The sequence below is a fragment of the Antechinus flavipes genome, chromosome 4, assembly GCF_016432865.1.
Source record: "Antechinus flavipes isolate AdamAnt ecotype Samford, QLD, Australia chromosome 4, AdamAnt_v2, whole genome shotgun sequence".
NCBI classification, from domain to species: Eukaryota; Metazoa; Chordata; class Mammalia; order Dasyuromorphia; family Dasyuridae; genus Antechinus; species Antechinus flavipes.
In genome coordinates, this window is record NC_067401.1 from 137,727,657 (window position 1) to 137,742,406 (window position 14,750).

Below are 14,750 nucleotides of genomic sequence, written 5' to 3' on the forward strand. Positions count from 1 at the left end.
GCAATTCAAATTTTATTGGCCATCGGAAAGTATGTTCACTTTTTTCAGAGTGTCTAACTCTTTATGATTCCATTTGGATTTTCTTGGCAAAGATATTGGATATTGCCATTTCCTTCTCCAGCTCATTTGACAGATGAGGAAACTGAGGCAAAATGTTAAATGACTTGCAGCTAGTAAATGAATTCAGATTTGAACTCAGAAAAATGAGCTTTATCCACTATGCCATCTAGCTGCACCCTCTACTGAGAAGAAATTGCTGTTAATTTAGTGGACCTTTAAAAGGAAGTGACTCAGTATCTTACCCATTTCTCTCTGTGTCTTTGTCTCTTTGTTTCTGTCTCTTTGAATCTCTATCTCTGTCTCTTTCTTTATTTCTCATCTACTGAGGGATATTAAGGCTATTAGAGCCTTTTCCTGGAAGTGTGGGGAAAGGGAAAGGAAAACTGCTTTTTAAATATTTATCAATGGACACATCAGTTTCTCATCTTAAGTGTTTCTTTTGTATAAATTAATAAACAGCAGTTATATATTTCATTTATATTATATATTATCTTTCTACTCTTCCTTTTGGGGAGAACTTAGACATGAAGCTTAGACTTTTAAGCTTTAAGAACTTGGAACTCTAGGGTAGAGGTAGAAAGTGTGAGAAAAGAAAAATCTTAAATTTTCTCCTTCAACAACCAGCCTCCCCCAAGATTGATAAGCATGAACATTTTAGTAATTTTTAGAGATTATATTTCCTAGTTACCTTGGGCCCACCATAGTTTTTTAACCCTGATCAAGAATGTCTCCAATTTGTTCATAGGTGATTCTAACAAAAGTTTATATGGAGTATACATAAGTTTTAGGGATCAAGGAGTGATATTATTTTTTCCTTTTAAACATATTCCATATTTGTCATGTTGTGCAAGAAAAACTAGACCAAAAAAGAAAAAAAAAACCTAAAGAGAATAAACTAACAAAAAAAAGATGAAAAACCTAGGCCTCCAATCCACATTCAATCTCCATAGTTTTCTCTCTGGATGCCGATGGCTCGCTCCATCCCAAGTCTATTGGAACTGCCTTGAATCACTTCATTTTTAAAAAGAGCCAGGTCCATCACAGTTGATTATCACATAATCTTATTGTTGCCATATACTTCCGCTCATTTTTTCAGCTCATGTTAAGTCTTTCCAGGTTTTTCTGAAATCAGCCTATTCATCATTTCTTATAGAATGATAATATTACATATCATAACTTGTTCAGCCATTTAGGGAATGGCAATTAAGAAGGGAACTTTGGCCTAAGTAGCCTGCTATTTTTCAGAATCACTGGGATGCTCAGTGGAACATCATCATTCTCTTTATAGTAGTAGAAGTCATGTTGATTTGAATAGCAATGCCTGAAAAAAGTTGAAAAGAATGGAAGAGGGTACAAGCCCTGAATGTTTGGGACAGGGATTAGTGGAGTCCTAGAGCATGACCTCAAACTCAGGCTGGTTCTGCTCTAGAGCAATTTAGTGGATTATCTTTCCCAGAATGGAAGGTAATGAAAGTAGTATATTGAGTGTTTTAGATATCTTTGAAAACAAACAAAACAATAAGCTATATGGAATTGAGATTCATGGTTTAATTTATAATCTTCTTTTTCATGTTCTTTGTATGTGGAAATGCTTTTTTGATAATCAGTTTCAAAATAATTTTTTAAAAATTTTAGCACTGGAATGAGACTTAGAGCCATTTTGTATATTTTCTTTGTTTTATGAATTGCAGTAGCCCAAGATTTCATCGCCAAATGTCCTAACCAACTGGTGATGAATTTTTCTCTATTTACTTAGGCTGGTTACTGAACTGTAGACTTGACTTATTGCTGAAATGATACTTGAAACCCTTCCATTATATTGGAATCTTTTAGAACTTGTAGTTTATAACCTAAATCTAAAGTTTATAATCTTAGAAAAATTTGGGTTATCTCTATTCCATGGTAAAATTTCACCAATCAGGGGAGGGAAGGGAATAAGCACTTTTTAAAAATAAGTTTTTATTAATGTCTTTTGCTTTTATATCATTATAGTTATCCCCCAAATGCTTCTCCCACCACCTCTCCCTCTCCTCTTCTCTCTCCCCCTCTCTTTCACCCTCTCTCTCTTTGCCTCTTCCTCTCCCTGTGTTCCTCTTTCTCTCCCTCTCCCCCTCCTCATCTCTCTTCCTTTCCCCCTCTTTCCCTCCTCCTCCTTCTCCTTCTCCCCTTCCCCCTTCTTTTCCTTCTCCCCTTCCCCCTTCTTCTCCTTCTCCCCCTCCCTCTCTCCCTCTCCTTCTCTCTTTGTCCTTCTCTTTCTTTCTTTCTCTCTCTCTCTCCCTTCCTCTCTCCCTTTCTCTTCCCCTCTCTCTCTCCCTCTTTCTCTTTCTCTTCCTCTCCCCTTTTCCTCTTCCCCTTTCTACCTCTCCCTCTTTTCCCCTCTCCCTCCCTCTCTCCCTCTCTACCTCTCCCTCTTTTTCTTCCTCTTCTTCTTCCTCTCCTTCTCCCTCTCCCTCTCTCCTTTTCCCCCCTCCCCTTCCCTTTCCCCCTCCCTCTCCCTCTCTCTCTCTCTTTTTTCTCTGTCTCTGTCTTTCACCCCCCACACACACACATTCACTTGTAGATGATATTACCAGCTTCTGTCCATTATTCCTTGTCCATCTCTTCAGTGTCAACTCTACCAGATTTCTTCATCACCCTTGCCTCATTGTCTACATTTAGAAAGAAGTCCCTTCATGCCTTGTTGTCACACTGTTGTTATTGTCTGCAATTATTCATTCTTCCTGTATTTCTGTTCTTGGGGATGGTCAAAATGCCAACAATCTCAAGTTCTGGTTCTTTCTAAAAATGTTCCAAACTCTTCGTTATTATTGAATGTCTATCTTCTATGCTGTATGGTTAGGTTCAGATTTGCAAAATATTACCTTGGACTGTGAAATATTGTTATTTTATTTGAATGTATTTTCCTTTGGATTTTAAGGTCTTCTGTTGGCATATTTCTTTTGCAATGTTCTTTTCCTTCTTTTCTAGATTGTCTTTCACTTGTGAATTTACAATCCCAATATATTATTCTCTTTTGTTTCCTTGGTTGCAAGCTGCAAAGGTTTGCAATTGCAACTTCAAGTTTTCCTATTATGCTTATTATATTTGCTGTGTAGAATTCCACTGCTCTTTGAAACACATTGTTCCAGTCCCTCCTTTTTCTAATGGATGTGAAATAGTCTTGTGATATCTGAATGCATTTTCCTTTGTATTTTAAGGTCTTCTGATGGCTGGCAGAACTTGTTTCTGAGTTGAATTGTTAAATTTAACCACTCAATGTTTTGGAATTTGCAATCTTAGTTTTTTAATTTTTTGTTTGTTTGTATTGTTTTTTCCTAGAAGTCATCTGTGAATATTTTCAACTGTAATCTCATTTATTTTTTTATTCTGCCATTTTTGCCTGGGAGATGAATGGTTCTTGATGCATTCTGTCTCTGTGGTCTATATGTTTTGCTTGCATTTTGAGCATATTTTCTTGCAATGTTCTCTTCTTTTAGATTGTCTTTCACTTATGAATTTACAGTCCCAGATATTATTCTTCCTTTTGTTTCTTTGATTGAAAACTGCAAAAGCTTGCAATTGCAGCTTCAAGTTTTCTTATTAAGCTCATAGTTTTTGCTCTGTAGGGCCCAAATTCTGCTCTCATAATTCTCATTTCTCTTTTAAGACACTCAGAAATAACATGTTTGCAGTTCTATGTTCTTTTAAACTTCCACAAATTCCTCTGTCTCATCAAGTATTAAATCTTTTTCCTTTGTTTTACAGTATTTGTTTCTAGCTACTTGACATTTTTCTAGAGATCATTTTTCTTCTGTCATATTTTTCCCATTGAGTCATCTGTTTTTACTCAAGGTCTTTGAGATTTCTTCCTCCTGGAATATTTGGTACTTTCAGTATCCCTCACCCTTATTTTTCTTATTGGTCACTTCTAACTCCCTCCCCTCTGAATGTGGCTTTTTGTGGGGCTGGATCTCAAAGCATCTCAGCCACTTTCCCCCAGGCAATACACAGTTCACTATGTCTATATATTTGCCCAAACTTAACTTTTGGGTGGTCAGAACTGACCTTAGCTAGATGCTATGCTTGTCCCTCAGGCTTGGGGAGCTGCACAGCTTCTCACATGCACATTGCCCTGTCCTGGTGACTTGTCCCACTCAATCTGTTCCTTCATTCTTTGGTTTAGTTCAGAGGTTTCTAGCAGAGGTTATAGCCCAAGCTGACTGTTGAGTCCAAAATTTCCATACCCCAGGTTCAGAGTCTCGGTAGCATCAGAAAGAGAGAGAGGAGGGATGCAGTGTAGGAATAAGTTTTGAAGGAAGCCTGTGTTAAATCTTAGGGCTTCTGATGCTACCTTGTTGTTGGTAGCATGGGATAGCAAAGTGGTGCTGAGTGAGCTCAGAATCAGCAAGTCTCTGTTCTTGGGTTCGGTATTTGTTCAATCTTTTTTTTTTAATCTTTTGTTTTGGAATCTTGTTATCTTAGGTCAAGCACACAGCTGAAATTATTTTTCTCTTTGTTCTGGCGAAGTTTTGATGAGGTTAGTGACAGAGAGTTGTGGAAATACCCTTTTGGTCAGAGGTGCAGGTTCTTCATGAAAGAATTCACAAACCCAAAACATTAATGGCAAAAATGGAGGTTTATTGTTGGATAAAAAGTCAGCTTTGCTAGAAAAAGTGACTTCTTCAGTGTCAAAGTCCTATTAGGGAAATGAAGGCTGGCACTGAGAAGAGAATGCCTTCTAAGTGGACAGGGTCCTACTTTGGACATTCTGGAAAGAAATGAGTAAAAGGAAACCTATTATATGAGCAGCTCTTGGTGGGGATGGGGGTCTGGGGGGCAGTTTGAGCTGATCAGACCAGGATTTCTCAATTGAATGAGAATTTAGAATTTCCTGAATAAGGATGTGACTTTCCAAAAGATTAACGGGTGTTGATTTGCCCTTGAATAATGTTGCTTGTTTCATCCTGGAAGGACAGGCCCTTTCTAGACTCCTTGGGTCCTGGGAGACCCTGATCTCTCAGATCAAAAGGGGACACAATTTCAGAGTGATAATTTTACAGATTAAAAGGATCATAAGTTTCAGTGATAATTTTAAAGAGAACACAGTTTCACACCCTCTTCAGTTTGAAAGGTTTTGGGGAGCAGAAAAACTGTGTAGTCCACCATCTTGTTACTCACATGACCTAAAACTCCTAATAAGTATTTATTAAACTAGGTTAGTGGTTCTCAAAGTGTGGTCCAGAGAATCCTGGAGGGGTAGACTCCCTTTCAAAGGGTCTACAATTCAAAATTAATTTTTATTTCTAATATGGTAAATATCTGCAAATATAGCCCATATAAACAAAAACTCTTTGGACAGATCCTCAATAATTTTTTAATACTATATAAAGTACCAAGACCAAAAGTTTGAGAACCACTGTACTATGTGACAGACACTGTGTTGTCTGGAAGAAGAATTAATTAACAATGTTAAACACCACAGGGAGTTCAATAAAGATGAAGACTGAAAAGGGGTCATTAGATCTGCAATTAAGAGATCAATGATGACCGAGAAGAGAGCAACTTGGTTAAATAATAACAATGAGAATTCAGATTGTAGAAGGTTTAAAATTTAGACTAAAGACCATGAGTATAGAAAGCTTCCTCAAAGAATTTAGAGGTGAAAGAAAGGTGAGAGGTGAAAGGGAGGTGAGATAGGATGATAACTATCAGGAATGATATTATCAAGTGACAGTGTTTTCAGGATAGGTGAGGAATCATGGCAGCCTGTAGATAGGGAGAGATTGAAAATTAGAGATGGCAGTTTGCTGGGGAAGATGGGAAGGAATGGGATCAACATGTATTTAAAGGCATTTGATTTGAAAAGGAGAAAAATCACTTCTTCATGAAAGATAGGTATTAAGGAAGAGTTAATGGAGGAAGATGAATCTTCAGATTTTTCTGTAAAATCTATTATGTCTCAATAACCAGTTAAAAAGCTTTATTATCACACAATAAGCTAATAGGGAACAAAATACCTGTTTATTCTGAAGTGAGAAGATAAAGGATCCTTCCAATATACACACCTGGTAGTACCTCATATCCCTCTCAGATTGGCTAGAATGACAGGAAAAGAAAATGATAAATGTTGGAGGGGATGTGGGAAAACTGGGACACTGATGCATTGTTGGTGGAATTGTGAACTGATCCACCTATTCTGGAGAGCCATTTGGAACTATGCCCAAGGAGCTATAAAACTGTGCATATGCTTTGAGCCAGCAGTGTCTCTACTGGGCTTATATCCCAAAGAGATTATAAAGGAGGGAAAGGGACCCACATGTACAAAAATATTTGTAGCAGCTCTTTTTGTGGTGGAAAAGAATTAGAAAATGAGTAAATGCCCATCAGTTGGGGAATGGCTAAATTATGGTATATAAAAGTAATGGAATGTTATTGTTCTATAAAAATGATAAACAGTTTGATTTTAGAAATAATACATATATATACAAATATAATAATATATAAATAATATATGTATATAATGGAATTTTATATCTATATGTAAATTGATGCTGAGTGAAACAAACAGAACCAGGAAAAACATTATACACAATAACAGCAAGATTGTGTAATGATCAATTATGACAGAGTTGGTTCTTAGTGGTTCAGTAATCCAAAGCAATGCTAATTATATTTTCTAGAAAGAGAACTATGGATAACTTAATGTTAATCAACAAATGCTCTGTTCATTTTTTTTCTTCTGTTTCTTTTTCCTCATGGTTTTTCCCTTTTGTTTTGATTTTTCTTTCCCAATATGATTCATAAGGAAATATGTAAAAAAAAAAAAAAGAAGAAGAAGAATGTACAGGTATAACCAAAAAAATGGATTTTTTTATTGTAACTGGGGAGAAAAAGAAGATGGAAGTAAGCTAACCAAACTTCCATGTGGTTTGGAACCCAGCAAAACATATTATACATTGTTTCAGGAGTAGGAGCTTTTTCATCCGTCCCTTGATATATAGACGATAGCAAGTCCCTGAAGTTTTTTTTGAGGAAGTGAATGATTTGATTGGTTCTCCAAAATGGAAATGTTATTATAATAACTGTGAAAGATAGACTGCAGAGGGAAGAGACAGGAGTCAGAGGTGTTCAAAAGCTACTAAAAAATATCCCAAGTGGAGAGGTGAGAGCAGATGCAAGAAATGCTGTGAAGATAGAATTGATTATATTTGGCAAATAATTGAATGAAAGAATGGGGCTTGAAGAAATAGGAAGAGTCAAAGACAACTCCAAAGTTTTAAGCCTTGGTGACTGGTAGGATACCATCAACAACAATAGGGACATTGGAAGGGGGTGAATTTGGGGAAAAGATAAGTTCAGTTTTAGACATATTGAGTTTGAAATGTTGACAAGAAATTCCAGTAGAGGTATCTGGTTAGCAATTAGATTTGTAATATTCTTCAAATAGAAATGATAATTAAACACGTGGGATCACCAAAAGGCAAAGTAAAACCTCAATGGGAGATGGATCAACCAATTGGAGGTGTCTAGAAAGCAATTGAAGTTGAGATTATTTTTAATAATAATAGCTTTGCTAATTTGCTAAAGTAAAATGCCTTGCTAAACTTAAAGCAATATAACATTTATATAATGCTTTAAGTTTAGCAAAGCATTTTATATAATCTCATTTGATCCTCATAGAAATCCCATGAGGTAAGTGTTGTTATTATTTCAATTTTATAGAGAGCAAAACTGCCACCTACCTCATTAATGCTAAATAACTTAGTTATCCATGGTTTAGAAGTATTTACTATGGGGCAATTAGATGAGGTAGTGGATAGAGCACCAGTCCTGGGGTCAGCAGAACCTGAGTTCAAATTTGACTTCACTTGCTAGCTATGTGACCCTGGGCAAGTTAAGTAACCCAATTGCCTGGACAAAAATAAATAAATAAATAAAAGATACATTTACTTTGTGATATAAATTTGCATGTATTAAAGTACATAACTTTAGTAGTTATGTTATTATATTATATTTGCATATGACATGTAAATATATATATAACTAATAAACAAAAACACTCTACAGAAACATTTTCATAAGGGTATTTGTGTGTACAAACCCCAGTTCTGGGCAGGGATTAGTCCTGGGGAGTCTTTTCATAAATCATTCTTTTTGGCATGTGTCCCCTTGAAGTCTCTACAAAAAATAATAAGAATTAAAGGGACTTTAAGTACCATGTATGCATTCAAGCTACCAGTATGATATACAGTAAGATACCTCTCTTTTACTCAAAAGTGTATGAAAAAGAGAGTTCTTTTTTTTCCAGTATTAAGCAGCTTTTAATTAATTTTTTAAAAATAACTTTTTTATTGACAGAACCTATGCCAGGGTAATTTTTTTTACAGCATTATCCCTTGCACTCACTTCTGTTCCGATTTTTCCCCTCCCTCCCTCCACCCCCTCCCCCAGATGGCAAGCAGTCCTATACATGTTAAATAGGTTCCTAGATACAATGTATGTGTACAGAACTGAACAGTTCTCTTGTTGCACAGGGAGAATTGGATTCAGAAGGTATAAATAACCCGGGAAGAAAAACAAAAATGCCAGCAGTTTATATTCATTTCCCAATGTTCTTTCTTTGGGTGTAGCTGCTTCTGTGCATCCTTGATCAATTGAAACTGAATTAGCTCTCTTTATCGAAGAGATCCACTTCCATCAGAATACATCCTCAAACAATATCGTTGTTGAGGTATATAATGATCTCCTGGTTCTGCTCATCTCACTTAGCATCAGTCCATGTAAGTCTCTCCAAGCCTCTCTGTATTCATCCTGCTGGTCATTTCTTACAGAACAATAATATTCCATAACATTCATATACCACAATTTATTTAGCCATTCTCCAATTGATGGGCATCCATTCATTTTCCAGCTTCTAGCCACTACAAACAGGGCTGCCACAAACATTTTGGCACATACAGGTCCCTTTCCCTTCTTTAGTATCTTTTTGGGGTATAAGCCCAGTAGTAGCACTGTTGGGTCAAAGGGTATGCACAGTTTGATAACTTTTTGAGTATAGTTCCAAATTGCTCTCCAGAATGGCTGGATGTGTTCACAATTCCACCAACAATGTATCAGTGTCCCTGTTTTCCCGCATCCCCTCCCACATTCCCCATTATCTTTCCCTGTCATTCTAGCCAATCTGACAGGTGTGTAGTGGTATCTCAGAGCTGTCTTAATTTGCATTTCTCTGATCAATAATGATTTGGAGCATGTTTTCATATGGTCAGGATAAGTTTTAATTTCTTCATCTGAGAATTGTCTGTTCATATCCTTTGACCATTTATCAATTGGAGAATGGCTTGATGAGAAAGTTCTTATCCAAATTCTATCATCAACAAAACTATCTTTCTAGTGAATTCCACATCTTTCAGAGACCTATTTAGTCCTATAGACTTATAGTAATGCTCTGTAGTTGAGAACAATTTGGCAGCTAGGCAGTGCAGTAGACAGAGCACTAGACCTGGACCTGGGTCCAGAAGCCTTGGCAAATTCAGCATCAGACATTTAGCAGGGTGACAAATCAATCTGCCTCAGTTTTCTCAACTGTAAAATGGGGATAATAAAAGATCCTGTCTTCTAGAGTTATCAGGCTCAAACAAGATAATATTTATAAAGTGCTTGACCCATAGTAGATGCTATAAAAATGTTAGTTATTGCTGTTATTATTCTAAGAAAAGGGAAATAACTAGGATTTGCTAGAAAGTCATATTACTTCCAAATTTAACACACATTAAAAGGAAGGTTTACTTTTCTTCTCCACAGTATTGCTTTTGTCATTCTCTGCTTCTCACCTTTTTCTCTGGCTTCTGCTCTACCACAGAAATCAGTGTTTTCCAGAAACTCCTTCCCCTGTGTGCAGAACGCTTAATCTTGGTATGTTTTCCCTTTTCTTCCAGGAACCTCATGGTCATTTTATTTCTGTCATTCAGGGCTTGCAGCTGTCATTTCTGAAGGTAACAGACTGACCTGGGCATTCTTTAAGCTCTACTGTAGCCTCTGCTTGGCTCTAGCATCATATGATTGCCTTTTCTCCTGGATGCAATATTATTTTCTGTGTAGGCTTCCCTTTTAGGAACAAAAGAGGCTGTCTCAATAGTCTTTTCGTCTGTCTATATCTCTCAGATATTTATCATCTCTGTAAATCTACATTTATGTTCCTTTTAAAGGCTGAGTCTAAAAATGCGCTCAATTTACACATGTAAACAATCATTTCTAAATATCCTAACTCAATAATGGGTGTCAACGGGCAAAGAGAATCCAGGCCAAATCTTCTGTATAGTCATAAAGAAGATATCAGAAAAATTTCACATAGGATATCAATAAGGAAGTTTATTTTTTTTATCTCCATAACTTTATGATTTCCTTATCTTTGCAGGATTTTTTCTTTACTTTTCCTCCACCCTCAAATAAGCAATAAAAATAAAAGAGAGAATTGTCTTAACAAATATGCACAATCTACCGAGTCATACCCAAGTAACTATGTTTAAAAATGGTGGTTTACTTTGCAATAACAATGCAAAGAAATACAACAAGGATAGAATGGCATTTATTTTCTCTGGACATAATCCTCTTCATCTTCATCTGGAAACTGTCTGGAGTATTATACTTGAGTGGTCTCAGATACTCACCAAATCTGAGAGACCACAATTACAAAAATGGGACTTTTAATGCCAATCAAACCAATCAGGTTGTGGGAGGAAGGAAGTTAGAATCTACATTAAGAAAAGGCTGGTCTTAATTGAAGAGGGAACCCCCAAACTCTGAAAAATCCTTAAAGGAGAAAACCTTCTTGGACTCTGCCCCGGTGAGGGGACTCCACCCCAAGCACAAACAGCTTCATCTTTGTTATCTGGGTGGGGTTGGCTCAGTCCCAAAAGCCATTGAATTCAATTCAAATTATAACCCTGGTGAAACCCATCGAAGAGCCAACCTGGGACTCCACTCACGAGTCCCTTCAGCTTGTAGCTAAAGCTCCCCATTATAAAAGAGCAGACTAGAGCCCTCTCTTTGCAGAAGGTCTAAACATGCCAGCACCATGCCTGGCATCCCGCCTGGCACCCCAAGGGCTCTCTGCCCACTGGACCGTTTCCAGTTTCCTCCTCTCTTTATCCTCACCTATTTTCTTACCCAGACTTTAACCTTACTTCCAATCCCCATAACAAACCTCTTTTATCAATCTAGGTTTTCAAGTCTGTAAATTCCTTTACAGGGGACTGCTTGCACCACCACTAGACCTCATTTTCATTTGGGTACCCCAAACCTAAACCTCATCATTATCACACCCCAAAAAACATTTAGTCTACTTCCTTAAACATTTAGTCTACTTCCTTAAACATTTCGTCTACTTCCTTTCTGGAAAAACATGACTCAAGGCTACATGAGTCTACATTTTGCAGCCTGATCATTTTTGAGAAGAGCAGACCTGAGCAAATAAATAACAGGAATTCTCTGGTTCTCAGTGCTATTGTAGTTACACCAAGGCCCAGAGCCTATTTTATGCCAATATTGGTAACTCCTATCCCTTTTCTAAGTACTAGCAAATAAAAACACCCAAGGGGAAAATTAATTACCATAAGTAATTACTAAGGGGAATAAGTACATGATCCAAAAAGGAAAAAAAAAAAATTGTAGACAGAACCTTTATAACTTCCCCAAGTCAGATGGCTGTAGTTCCACCAACCATAACAGGTCAGTATTTAAATATAGTTGTATGTTAATTGAATATAGCATCAAGCTGACCACATCTAGGGACAGAAATCTAGCTAGTAAAACCAGAAAGACTTGAAAGACTTCCATGCTGTAAAACAGCTGCCAAAAATAATATGTTGGAGCAGAAACTAAAGGTTAAAAATCTGATTGCAGCTAGTAGTCCGTAATGTTGAAATGGATTTAGTGAATCCATTTTGGCTTTATTCACCATTTTGTGAAGTTACATTTCAAAGTCATCTGAGTTTGAAGAAGTTATAAGATTACTGTCCCCCTCACCCAAAAGTCACCCAATTACAGAACGTGTCCTTTTTTCTTCTCAGCTTCTCCTGATAGTCTCTCAATTCCCTCCAATCAACTTAAACCCTCATCACATTGTCCCCAGATCTCCTCCTCCAAGAAGAAATCAAGTGTCTTAACTTTACATCCTGTTTTTTAGTTCCTCCTCCTAACTGGGTAAAAATTAAAAGTCTTGGGCTCTTGCCTCCAGAGAGCCCTGAACCTGGTTTTGAATCACATGCACTGCTAATCAATCACTCGTCTCTATGATGATCAGTTTTATTATATAGCTGAAGAGACATTGGATTGACAGAACTTTTGCTGCAGAAATCCCTTAAAAATGACTCTGGTAATTTTTTTTTTTTAACCAAGGGATTTTCTAGGTGAAGGAATGCCTGTCCTCAGATCTCCTTATTTCTTGAGCTACACAAGGTGAGTAGACCCCGACAAGGGTACTTTAAGGGTTAGCTCTAGTAATGATGAGGTCTAGGTACACGTACCTAAACCGAAATTAGGGTTTAATTGAGATCTAGTGGCAGGTTTGGGGTACAGGGAGTCAAATAGAGCTCCCCTGAAACCCTTTGGATTCGGCGCAAGGATACAGAGTTAAATGAGGTCTAGTAACGGAGAGCGTCCCCTCTAAAGGAATTCACAGGCCCCAAAACCTCGATTGATAAAAGAGGTTTATTATGGTTTGGAAGTAAGGTTAAAGTCTAGTTAAGGAAATAGGTGAGGGTAACGAGGAGGGCATCGGAAACAGGGTTCCAGCGGACAGAGGGTCCTTGGGGTGTAGCATGTTTAGACCCTCTCTGCAAAGAGAGGGCTCCAGCTTAACTCTCTTATAAGGAGAGATTTAGCTCAAGGGGCCTGTGGGTGGAGTCCCAAGTTGGCTCCTCTATGGATTTGAGTGGAGGCTTGAGTTTGCTGGTGGGGGCTGGGACAGCCCGAGTTGTCTCAGATCTGGGTGGGGGCTGGGGCAGGCCCGGATCTTCTATTGGAATTCAAAGGGATGCTTTCGACCAGGATTTGTGAACCAAAGGGGCAGGCTTCCTGGATTCATAAAGCATCAGCTAGGAGAGGTTAGGAATAGTTTCTTAAAGGGAGCACAACCCCGCATCATTCCCCCCTCAGCAGTTAAAACTTAAATTCATCTTAAAAAAGACTTGGGGCAGAGTCTTTTATTGAGGCAAAATTGAAGATTTTCTCCAAGGATTTTCCAAGTTTGGGGATCTCCTCTTGATTCTCCCCTCAAGCAGTCACCTCCAAATGCATGTGGGATAAGGGGCACTGATCTCTTAACTGCTTCGAGCTGGCAAGGGTCGGAGAGATTTAGAGGTTCGTGCCAGGAGGTGAGGTGTGGGGTTTGGGGATGGCAGCCGGGCATCTAAGGGGTGTTTGTCCTGGTCAGTCGTCCCCAGCCAGTTGTCCCATGTTCTTCAGGCTGAAGGGCAGTTGAGAATCCAAAGTTTGAAGCCCAGATCTCCGGAGCAGGTTAAAACTGGGGTGTCATCCAAGTTGGAGATGGCCACATTCGGTAATGGGGCCTTTAGCAGGAAATGCATCAGGTCCCTTCTGTGGGCTACCATCCAACTATCAAAGAGAAGTAGGAGAAAATGCTGGGAGCAAAAGATTATTTGTCTATAGTAAAAGGTGTTAACTAGCCTAGAGTTTAGCCCTTTCACTCTTAATTTCCAGGAAAGCTAATTTCTCCTGGGGTTGGTTCAGGGTGGCAGGGATTAAGGGTGTGCAGGCTAGGCAGGAGGCCTTGATATCTAGTCAAGATAAGAATGCAGTTTAAGCTCTTAGAAATCTTTTTACTGTCTTTAAGAAAAAAGAGAATTGGTTCCTCAGTAAGCAAAGATCCTGAGCTTTCCCTCCCACTTTCCCCACTCTTATGAAGGAGGGGTGGAAGGGGTCAGAGGGAGTGTAAAGTAGCAGCTTTGCCAACCCAGCTTATCGGTCCCTGAGGAGTTGGGACTGTCTTGGGATAAAAGGGGAGACGGGGCCAGACCCCAATTCCCTATCAGGGAGCAGGATGGGGGGGTGAGGGGGAGGGAAGAGGGGAGGACGGGCAGTTTGGCCCCTGTGGTGTTCGCGGACGCAGTTTCTCCAGTGTTCTCCTGCTCAAACTCAGGACAGAGACTGGGGTCTCCTCGGACAGTTTCCGGGGCACCTACAGGCCTAAGTCTGGGAGAGATTTGTATTAAAAGGCGCTTCCGCTCCCGAGTGTTTTTTCGGGAGGCAGAAGTCGCCCTGAGAAGAAAAGAGCTGAGAGTCTCAGGTTAGAGAGTTAAAGGGAAACCAACAGGTGTTAGCAGCAGAGTGGAAGGAACATTGGCCTTGAACCCCTGAAAAAAAGTTGAGGGGGTGGGTGGGTTCCAGGTCTCATTAGGCTGAGTTTTTCAGCTTTGAGAGACAAGTGTGTTGGGTATGTGGTGGCTCGCCCGTTTATGCCTGAGGGCATAAGTGTTATTCCCAGGATTTGAAAGAAAAAAAATGTACTTTAAAGGATGGACTTGTCCAGAGAGTTGGTGAGTGGAGAGAGAGAGTGGAATTCAGCTAATTTATTTGGAGTTCAGGTGTTGAGATTGAGGTATTTTTCTCAAACCCAGTGTTTGTCTATGCATTAAGCGACAGCTTAAAGGAGAATCTCTAGGGATGGAGGAGGGAAGCTGACTCATCTT